The sequence below is a fragment of the Pavona decussata genome, unplaced genomic scaffold (assembly GCF_977016875.1).
Source record: "Pavona decussata unplaced genomic scaffold, jaPavDecu1.1 SCAFFOLD_6, whole genome shotgun sequence".
In the NCBI taxonomy this organism is placed as follows: Eukaryota; Metazoa; Cnidaria; class Anthozoa; order Scleractinia; family Agariciidae; genus Pavona; species Pavona decussata.
The window spans coordinates 3,100,001-3,110,836 of NW_028145430.1; the positions used below are offsets into that span (position 1 = coordinate 3,100,001).

A 10,836-nucleotide genomic window follows, 5' to 3' on the forward strand; every position below is an offset into this window, starting at 1 on the left:
CCAGCAACAAATAGCCGGCTGCCATGTTTGTTTTCAATTCATTCGTTCGTTCACTTCTATTTTAGCTGAGAAATCGTCTTCAAAATTACGTTTCTATGAAAAAGAGATCCCGATAATTAATAAGCGAAATAGTACTAAAAAGTAGTATTTTCTCTCAAACGTGAGATTGTGATGTTTTAGGGTGCAAAAAAACTTGCGGTAAATCACTTACCTCTAGAGCGTGGTCTTGTACAAACGTGAACCTCAAACCGCAAACCTGACTGCAAGGCACTAGTCACATGACTTCTTGACGTTCGTGGTTCGCGGGAAATGCCGAAAAACCTCGATCGTTAGGTCTCTACTGAGTCACAATTACAACAGCTGCGCACTTGACTTCTGTTTCGATAAATCTGAAGCTAAAAAATCTTACCTACCTCACATTTTCATTTTCGCGGGCTGCATGTAACTCCATATTCGTCTAAAACTAGACCCGACCACTTCAATGCGACAGTCGATTACTCCATGCCATTTCAGCAGACGTCATTCATGCTGCTCTGTCCTGAAGCTCTGCCGGTCTTCTTTCACTTGAACTGGGACCCAAGGGACAAAACAATTGGAGACAAGAATACTGGGCTAAAAATTGGAGCTAGACCAAAGGAGATCAACGAAGTAGGACATCTTCACTATGGCGTCCATTGGCTACAACTTCCAGAATCCCTTAGTTTTTGTTTTCTCGTGCTAATTAGAGCTATTGTTCTTTGCTCTCCACTGGGATTACAAAATTTGGATATGAAAGGGAAAACGAAATGAATTCTGGCACTTGTAGTCAAATGACGCCAACATGAAAATGGCCTATTTCGCCAAGATGCCATCTTTGATGACGTCATCATACAAAATAAGCAGAAGTCATCTCATTAATTGTGATATGATTCTAATTGATCTTTTTTGTGAGCCCATCAGTAAGGCCATGGATGATGATCTGACTCGATTTAACTGGAATCCAAACTCTTCACAATTCATTTGAAGCATCATGAAGCCTAACAATAATTTTCATGGAAATTCTGATTGGGTGGAGTCGAATCAAATGTGGAGGAAGAATGAATGGCAGAGCAGATGTCGTCAACATTTGAGAAATCCGACTTCCGCGCTTTTTGTAGATCACGTGTAAGTTTTAAATCAGCCATAACGCGTTACATAAAGCTGCAGTTAAAGAGTGTCTTCTAGAGTTTGGTTGAATTGATCCTGATTACACTTGCGCAGCCCAAAGAAACCTTTCAGCAAATTTTGGCTCGTGCTCCCTGCGGACTAGGCTACAGTGTGGTAAGGTAGTTTGTGTTGACGAAATTGGGCCATTGCCTGTGATGGCGTTTGTTAATATGATAGAGATCCTAAGATTAAGAAATATATATGTAATCGTGACAATTTTTAAATCTTGAGTTCAAACAGGGAAAAGACAACTAAAACGAGAGAAGATATATACAGCTGTATAATACGCTGCAATAGTAGGAACCTTTCGTAACCACTTCGGCGACGCCAACGAAAACAGATTCAAGTTATTTTACATGCCGCAAGTAAAAGCAAAGATTAACAGTAAAAAGGAACGAAATTTCGACCGCACTTTAGTTATTAAAAGAGTTTATTGTCTATAAGACGAACAAACACAAGTTCGATTGTCCTGTTCCAAGAGGGGATAAGCTCTTACCTCACTATCTTCTCTTGTCTGTTCTTAAAAGCGTAACTGCTCAATGTACAACCAGACTCGACTTGTTCTAAGCTTGGTATTTAATTATCTGGGTTTGCTATCGTTTCATCTGTCGTCAAATATGAACTTTCAATTGCTACGTTTTTTATTCTGTACCTTTTGTTTTTTTTTCAAACTTTTTTGGGCCTTTTTTCTTCTACCGTTTTTAGCATTCCCATCTTTTACAACTGTAGTTATACGTATGCTAATTTTCATGTCGATCCGGCTCAACGCTTTGGTGCGTCCGGTCTGTACTGACCAGCGAAACATAGATTGTATCAGACCTTACATTTAAATTAATAAACACACTGTTGGCTCACAATCAGTGCCTTTGCGTCCTGCAACTTCTGAAATTGTAGGAAAGAGCGGGCTCTTTAATTAATATTGATGAGAGGTTTATCTATTAATATAAATCCATCCTTTCAGGGTTTTTCTAAGAATAAATTTCAAATAAACCTTTCGCATTTAGAACCAGTAATTTAAATTATTCGTGATCATTGGTGTTGAACTGAAGCGCTAACTCGCTCAACATCGAATTCTTCCCATCTGAAGTTAAAGTGATATTGGGAATGGCGAAAACAACTATCAAAAATGCCTCCTCTACAAAAATACTGAACAGTATTGAATGAAAACATTAATAAAGACCAAATTGACATCAGTACGTGTTTCTAAATAGGATGTACGAGATGAACTACAAAAGGTTATTAGACAAAACAAATTTAATTTTATCGCTTCCAAATGCTTCTTTTCTCTTCACGTCATGATGATTCTGTCTAAACAGCCTAGAGCTTGTTTAGAACGACCAAGGCGCTTGGTACTCTCAAGAGATCGACATTCGTATACAAGTACGCCCCATATCGACTTCGTAACAACTTCTGATCTGGAATTCCTTTCCGCTGATCGAACAAGGTTTCATTGTGGCCTACTAGATAACGGCAATGTACTGAACAATCCACAACTAAACCAGGGCCGTACATAGCGCGGGGGCAGAGGGGGCAGCTGTCCCCGCCAGGAAAACTCAATTTGTTCCTAACATCACACGGATCACAAGAAAATCGACTAATTGACTGAAAAGTATTCTTTCAATGTGAATTCCAAATAATTATTTTGCAAAATCTATTGAGGTAAAAGCCAGTACCGGTTTTCTTTTGAAAATAATGATTTTGTCAGTTTGGGCTGCCTATGGTTAAGAATTTGGTGTGTAAATAAGCCTGACAAGCCTACGCCACTTTCTGGCGCGTGTTTTAGCCTTTTTAAATCTAGCAGTTATACAAGTATTTTTTTTTTCAGAGATAAATTCGTTTTAAAAGCCTGCGCTGCTCGCAAGTATTTGTACACTGGCGGGTTTGGATTTAACTATCATATGCTCACCATCCGACAGGTCATTTGCGCCTAATGATTTTTGAGTTTCCTCTTTTGAATTCTCTTCGTTTTGAATATGACCTCTTTCTCCGTGTGTTCAACGACGGTGTTTTTGTGCCACATAGGGCATTTCAGCCGGGTTTGGCTTGGCTCTTTTAAGTGCTTGATAGTTTTAACTGCCTTTCTTGTTGAGATTTGTGTAATGTTTGGACAGAAATTAATCATTGCTTGTATCATGCAAGGAGTTTCATTCTGTAATTGTTGCAATGCCGGGCCCAGCTATTAGTGTTTGTCACAAGGAGTTGTGTTTCTTGGCACGGCTATTTGGTTTTTTGGTTCTCTAGTAATCGTTGTAGCGTGTTATAGAGCTATGCAACGTGTCACGGTAATCGACTGAAAAGTCTTGAAACGACTGTGTTTTTGCAAATGCTTCGCTCCACTAATTTTAGTACGTTTAAATTGTGGAAGCTCAGTGATATTCTCCCTTTGTTTAATTACAGCAGTGCATCGACTGTGTTTTAAAATGAGAGACAATATTTGCTTCAAGCTAAACAAGACGATAACTCCATAAAAAGTCATGACAATTTAAAACAAAAAGCATCGGTGTTGTTTTTTTTTTTCTCTAAACGTCGTAGAGGCAACTTTCTGTGTAGGAGTGAAAACAAAATCAATGTCCAAGGGTGAAGGGTGTGCTGAGTTTGCCCCCACGGACAAAAAATCCTAGGTACGGCCCCGTAAACAGCTCACAAAGATCACACCTTTTAGCACACAATACAACTGTTTACTCCTCGGTTTACCAAAGAAATGATCAAATGATACACTGTCGTGTTTAGTTATTCAAATACGTTTCTCGAGTCAAATCGTCAAGGCAAAGGAAAGATATTGGGCGACTTTACACTAAGCCCCTCAAGTATTCCTAGAGAGCCGGCCTAAGTTTTGTTTAGTCTACTAGGAGCGACCTGCACCATTTGCAACGTCTTACATGATTGGTCGAGACGACAAAAGAACCAAACAACAGCTAGAACAATGTTCACAACCCTAAAAACCAATGCAGCCGCATGTTATCAGGGTCCAGTGAGCTTTTGAAGGGTTCAGGTCTATTGATTCGGCAAGGAAGACAAAAAAAATACAAAAATCGTCGTGCATGGATATTTTAAGGTTCGGAAGGAAATGAGCATTTTGTGAAAAAAAAATCGCCGCTGCATCGTAATAACAAAATATGGAGCTTCTTGATGTATTATCAACCTAATGAAATACAACAATACATCATTCTTTTTATCCATTGTCCCATTAATTTCTTCTTGTGCATTCTGTGGTTTTATAGATGCTAAACAATGGCTGTGTCGAGAAAGAGCCACAACAGAAGACTGATTAAGAGGAATGTGCTTCATTCATTTACTCAAACCTTCCTCTTACAATCACCAGATTCCGATTCAAGCCAAGATCGATATACCAAGGATGGTATATTTAGTTACCAATCCTTTAAATTGCCTCGCTCCCGTTCCCCACTTCCCCCCGACAAATAAAAATGGTGTCTCTAACCGATGAATCTTACGTACCGATGAATACCTCAATTCTGGGACAGATGTCTAGCGATTCGCCGATATCTTTGCAAAACCTGGGACGGTCGGGAAACAGTGAAATCCCCGATCGTAGTGGGTTTTCCCGACAAAAGAAAACTAAGTTTTATAGTGTCAGTTACACTTCAGAATCACGTTGTTGTTTTTTATTTTTATTTATTTATTTTTTTTCGGTTACCTTTAAGTTGGAAGAATTTTATTAATGGCAATGCCTTTAAGCGGTTTTTAATTTACATCGTTTCTAATATGCCATTCTTTTACAAGTATATACATGCTAATTCAACTTGACAATGACCGAAGAACGGTCAAATGAGCGTTCTTTTATACCGTACGTTAATCAGTTTCTTTTAGTTGCTTTAGAAAACCCTTTATATAGTAAGTATCGTATCTAGGATTTAGGATGTACTTGATGGCAATATATTATAAAAAACGAAAGGAATCGAGAGGTCATATCTTGTCACGTGACCTACCAGGTTTATTTTTAACTTAAAACTCTGCAGAACAAAATGAGAACTCTTTTTTATTACTTCCTGGAGGCTACCACAAGTTTTATTCTGTTAAGAGCATTAGGTATATCATTTCCACGCTTGGAAACCGTTTGAGATAGCTCAAATTATAGGTACGAAAACATCAACGATTTTTATCGGAGGACTGGGCACTAGTACAAAACATTGTTTATTTTCACAACTAACAAAAAATTCAATTATTCCAAGCACAGAATTTTTAGTTTAGCCCTCCTTACCTGTCTGGTACCAGTAAAGGTAAATTAGTATCAGTATAAACTGTTCTCAGTTTTTGGTGGAAAGTTTTCCAGCATTTTCTGGCCGTACCGAGTCAAGTGACCTAATTTACATACGTCACTCATACAAAGATTTACAAGCCTGTAGGTCTGCTTAAGTCTTACGATATTCGGACCAAAGCCTTAGAAAATACACCACCCCCTTACTTTTTGGTCGACAGAACCGCCGGATCCATGCCTTAATTTACCTAAGTATGCGTTCAACACTTTGTTGAACCAAATGTTGGGGGCGTTTGAACAGATGTTGCAAGCGTGTAGAATCAAACTGAAATCGGTTTAAACTTTCATTCAACATCCATGCAACATTTACTTTGTTCTCAAAAATGTTGAATGCTGCTGGAGCCGTTTGAACACTCCGTTCAACCGATTTGTCCAACATTCTCCCAACATCCGTTCAACTTTTGTTAAATGAATGTTGCTCAAGTGTTGAAACCATTTGAACGGACCTTGTTTTGTAGAGGATGACAAAGAATTGTACCCAGATTCTTAAACCATGAACAGGGCCATTGTTTCAGTTGTTATGCTAATTGAACATTTTGTTTCTGACGTTCCAGTGTTGGCGTTGCTGTGGTGTTTTCTTAAGGTCGCTAGACAAGGGAACTTAAGCAACGACGACGGTGACCGGAAAGAGACCCGGTACTTGGGTTTAGTTTTGCTGGGTATGTGCCGCTGGCCTCTCAGAGCCCCTGCCCCATTATAGTCTTTTTTTGTGGCCAATTATAGACCCCATCTGAGTCACTTTTTGGGAAAATGTAATTTTCGCGATCCCAACTAAGTCACTTTCTATTTATTTTTTTTTTTCTTACCCCAAAAATCCGAAAATGTGCGACCCCATTCTAGTAACTCTACTGAAAATGCAACCCCATTCTAGTCAATCCAGTCGTGAAAATGTCCTCCCATCCAGCGGCACATCCCCATTAGCCTCTTATAAGGGAGTACCCCCCCCCCCCCCGGGGAAAGAGAACGGCACATAACAATAGCTTAATAGAGGATCTGTATGAGGGTGCTGGATTCTCAGCTACCAGGTAAAAGTCCGGCCATTTCTCAGCTATCAGTTTTGTTTCGTATCAACTACCCTGCAAGCTGAGGTTTATGGGAAACCTACGCAAACATTGGTCCTATTCTTTGATCTGTCGCCATCCAAAATCCAAAAACCTTCCACCAACCTTGAAGGAATAAATTAAAAACTCTGGTTTCTAGCCAGCTGTTAACTAGATTAACTGGCTTTTACAATCTCGCTCAGAAATTGGCGGGAAATGAGGGAAACCAATGGAATTTCCTAGCTTGCGTAAATGTTCTCAAGGACTTTATCCAAGGGTTCGAAATTTGAATGCTTTGAAAATACTGTGGGTCGTCACTAAAGATTGATTGATAATTGGAATACGTGAAAACGTTTGCGACTTTTGTTGGCGCGAACTTCCTTTCCTTGTGTTTCTTTAGAGGCGGACTTGCTGGCGTGCACGCTATTAAAATGCAGCAGTGGAAGTGACGATTCACATGACGTATTATGACGTATGTCACGCCTGTACAAAAAGAAATCGTACAGATGCTTGTAGAGGTTTCTGATTCATCTGGCGGCACTTAGCGGGGACAAGGATCCCTCTCATTAAAATAAACGGTGAACTGAAAGTTCGTAGGTGATGCATGGCACTTGAAAATGTATATCTGGTTAGAGTTGATATTGAAATAAATATCAAAAATGTCAGTAATGGTTAAAAAAACAAAGCGAACTCCCTCTCATAAGCCGAACAGTGCCGAGTATCTCTCCGGAGGTTTTTGAAGATCTTTCGAGTGATTTCAGTGTCGTTTGAGGATTCACGAACACCGCTTATCATCTTCTGATGACATTATGACTTCTAGAAACAAATTGTAAGGAACTCTGAGCCAGTTTCCATAACAACTTTTCTCCAGGCATTAACTGCGCAGTTATTGGGAAGTGACACATTACTCAGGCAAAGTTTAGACATCTCAGCTAACAATTTTTAATCGTTTCTCAATTATCAGTTAAAAAAATCTCCATTTCTCAGCTGACAAATAATCGTTTAGCCAATTCTCAGCTATCAGTTTAAAATTTAGCCTATGCAGACTCTCATAATAAGAAAAATCGCTCTGCGCGTGCGTTATAAATTTTGGTGCATTACTTTGCTGTCCTCTGTCAAACAAGAACGTAAAATTACTAAATTCAAGGTTTTGTAGAGACGTGAGTGCACGACAATGAATTATTCAACACTGATATTACAAATTCAGTTCTCAGATAGTTCGGTCAATTTGTTGAACGACTTTGAATAATCGCGAGGCAGTTACAGATGCGTGAATTTGTATTCGCAAAAGACATTTTAAAAGTGTTTTAGGTGGCATGGCCGTCGTCGCTGCTAAAGTTCCCTTCATTGTGTAGAGTGATGATGGCGACAGCGCCATTCCTATGCAAGTTTGTTTAATCTCTCCACGATTTGGCAAACAGCATCACTCAATCATGATGTAACTTTATCTTCAGCCATTTGATTGGCTGGACACCGATCCCATTTTGAATGCCTCGTACGAGGCTGTTTGATTGGTTCCTGGTTTTCATTTCGCCGTCCCTCAAATTAACTACTTGTAATTTTGTGTCAGTTAGGAATGTCTTCTAACGGTATCAAGCTGCTCATTAGTGGAAGTGGAAATGGGGCACATGCCCTCGCTGGTATTGCATCTTCCCTCAAACGCACATATGTTCGAGTGTTTAATTGTTATAAAGATAAAGCAAAGCGCTGGAGTGCTGCAATGCAGAAGAAGGACTTTGAGGTTACCTTACATCGTAAAGGAAAAGAACCAAGTCATGTTTTGTCCAAGCCTGCACTGGTAACGAATAACCCAGACGATGCCATGCAAGATGTTGACATAGTGGTTATCGTGCTTCCAGCAAATGCCCATTAATTTTATCTTGAAGTTTTAAAACCACATCTTAAACCTGGGACTATTGTAGTTGTTTTACTAGGGTCCCCAGGTTTTGCGTTCCAGGCTCAACACGTGCTGGGTGACACAAATAAGTGATGCACCATCGTGAATTTTGAGTCGCTACCTTGGGGTGCCGTACCACCGAGTTTGGTGTGAAATGTGAAGTTCTTGGCACCAAGGAAACCTTAATAGGGGTTTTACAGGTGAACAAAGGTTCAGCAACGTGCGCCAACATTAACTATTCCAAAACCAGTAAACTATATATATTAAAAATGACACACCTTTCCCAAATCCCCTGAAAAATAAAGACCTTTGTTATACGTCTTTATGAACTCACTCTTGGCTATCATCATCCAATTTGGTCAATTATTTGACACGTTCCGGCATCCTCGGTAACAAGAAATTTTGAAACCCCATGGTTGCCGATGTATCTTTTCTTAATGTAGTGTCTACCTGCCTTAAGTAATGATGGAGTATATGAAGAACTCGGAAATTTTTACTTTTAATTTTATAGATAGGACGCGTGCCGCCAAGAAAGGACCCAGTAGTCACACTGCAGTATCTTCTGGGACCCCTCCCTAAGCTGATTGTGTCAGGTCATCTACTGGATGTTCAACTGATGAGTGTCAATGCCTACTTACACACATCAATAATGTATGGACAGTGGGAGGGGTGGGACGGGCTCCTCTTGATCGGAAACCTCTGTTCTACAATGGCCTGACAGAGTCAGCAGCCTGCCTTCTGTTTAATATGTTAGATGAAATTGTGAATACTGCTAAAATGATCCAGAAAAAGTCAGGAGCTGACATGTAAGTTTAAAACTGCGGTGACTCTAATTTACTGAACTTTTAGTTTGTCTGTAGACAGACTCGACAGAATAGTCTGGGTTCATCTGAGAGACTAGGGATACTGTGTAACGAATCAGACTAGATCATCATGAACTCTATTGTTTACTGTTATAAGTAACAAAAGGCCATTGGCTGAAGTCTGCCAGCGCAGATGTATTTTTGTTGAACGAATGTTGAGGCATCATATCCACTGTAGTTAGAGCTATTCAGAAACACGAAGGAGAGTTAGAGTCCTCCGAGGCTCCTCCTTCTAGAATAAGAAACGATTGTGGGTGGTTTCCACACCGCTCAAAAGGTAATATTAAAACAAGTGTCGTAATTTTCCGACATTAAAGCTATCAGGCTAAGTGTGAGCAACTGCTACAGTCTCTATTCACATTTTAGCAGGTGGATTTAATTTCTTTATTGGAAAAAGTCGATCTGCAACAGTGTAACCCTAAGATTTCAATGCAGATGAAATTAAGAATTCCAACTTTTGATAGAAACTCTTTTGTAGGTAGTGCACATTTATCAGTGGTCCATGCGATGCTATCCGGAGGACATCTCAGACAAGACCAACCTTTACACAGCAATACAGACCAATGCTGCTTACCAAGGCCTCAAACATCCAGTTAAGAAAACTGATGATGGAAAATTCCTGCCGGATTTTACGTACCGGTACATGACGGAGGATATCCCTTACGGTCTGGCTGTCATCGGGGTATTGCAGAAATTTCAGGGGTTGACACGCCGAATATCGACAAGGTTCTAACATGGTGTCAGGAGAAAATGGGAAAAGATTATCTTGTGAATTCAAAGTTACAAGGAAAAGATGTCGCTACATCTCGAGCACCACAGAGATATGGATTTACCACTATCGACTCTTTTGTAGACAAGGTATACTGCGTCATGGTAAGACATGAGTCAATAATTTAGGACAAATATACGGGCATCCATGCCAGAATAGTGGTACTGCGTTGTTCATGCTTCTAGTAGAATGGATATTGAAATGTTACACCACCCAGCTCTTAGAACGGCTCACTGGATTGGCCGAAAAGACAAAAGCAGAGCCACCAACAAACAACATAAACAATAGACCCCAGCCCTGAAACAACAGAATTGTGTGACACGGAAGGTCTAACGAAATTAGGGGTTCTAAAGAGTTGCTCGCTATATGATGAAAATGGTGCTTCTAAGGTGTATACTAGAATTGTAGGGCAAAAAACATGAAACTAAGCGCCAGTGATACCAAAGACAAAACATTGGGCGGCAACAGCTTAAAAATCAATTTTCTTTATACTCAACTTTTTAAACACTCGATTTTTTTTTCGGGAAAATGCAAATTGTAACTATTGTAACTTGAAACTTAAGGCGTTTAGATCAATAAAAACTAGGTAATAACTGTATCACGATATATGTTTAAAAATAATATGAGCAAGTCTGGTCCATTTAGTTCACAAAACATATAATTAAATTTATCCGACATACTTTTAACCAGATGAAAAGTCGGTCTAAGTTAACCTATTTGGAAGCTCGTCGTATACTAAGAAAAAAAATTCATTTAAAAAGATTCTTGACGAGGTTACAAAAGCAAAATTACCACCAATTTAACAC

General features: G+C 39.5%; 1 pseudogene; it reads left to right on the top strand.

The window, feature by feature from the left end:
* The first annotated feature begins 6,612 nt into the window (after positions 1–6,612).
* LOC146489198 (tauropine dehydrogenase-like) lies at positions 6,613–10,512 on the top strand (annotated as a pseudogene).
* The last annotated feature ends 324 nt before the right edge of the window (positions 10,513–10,836 follow it).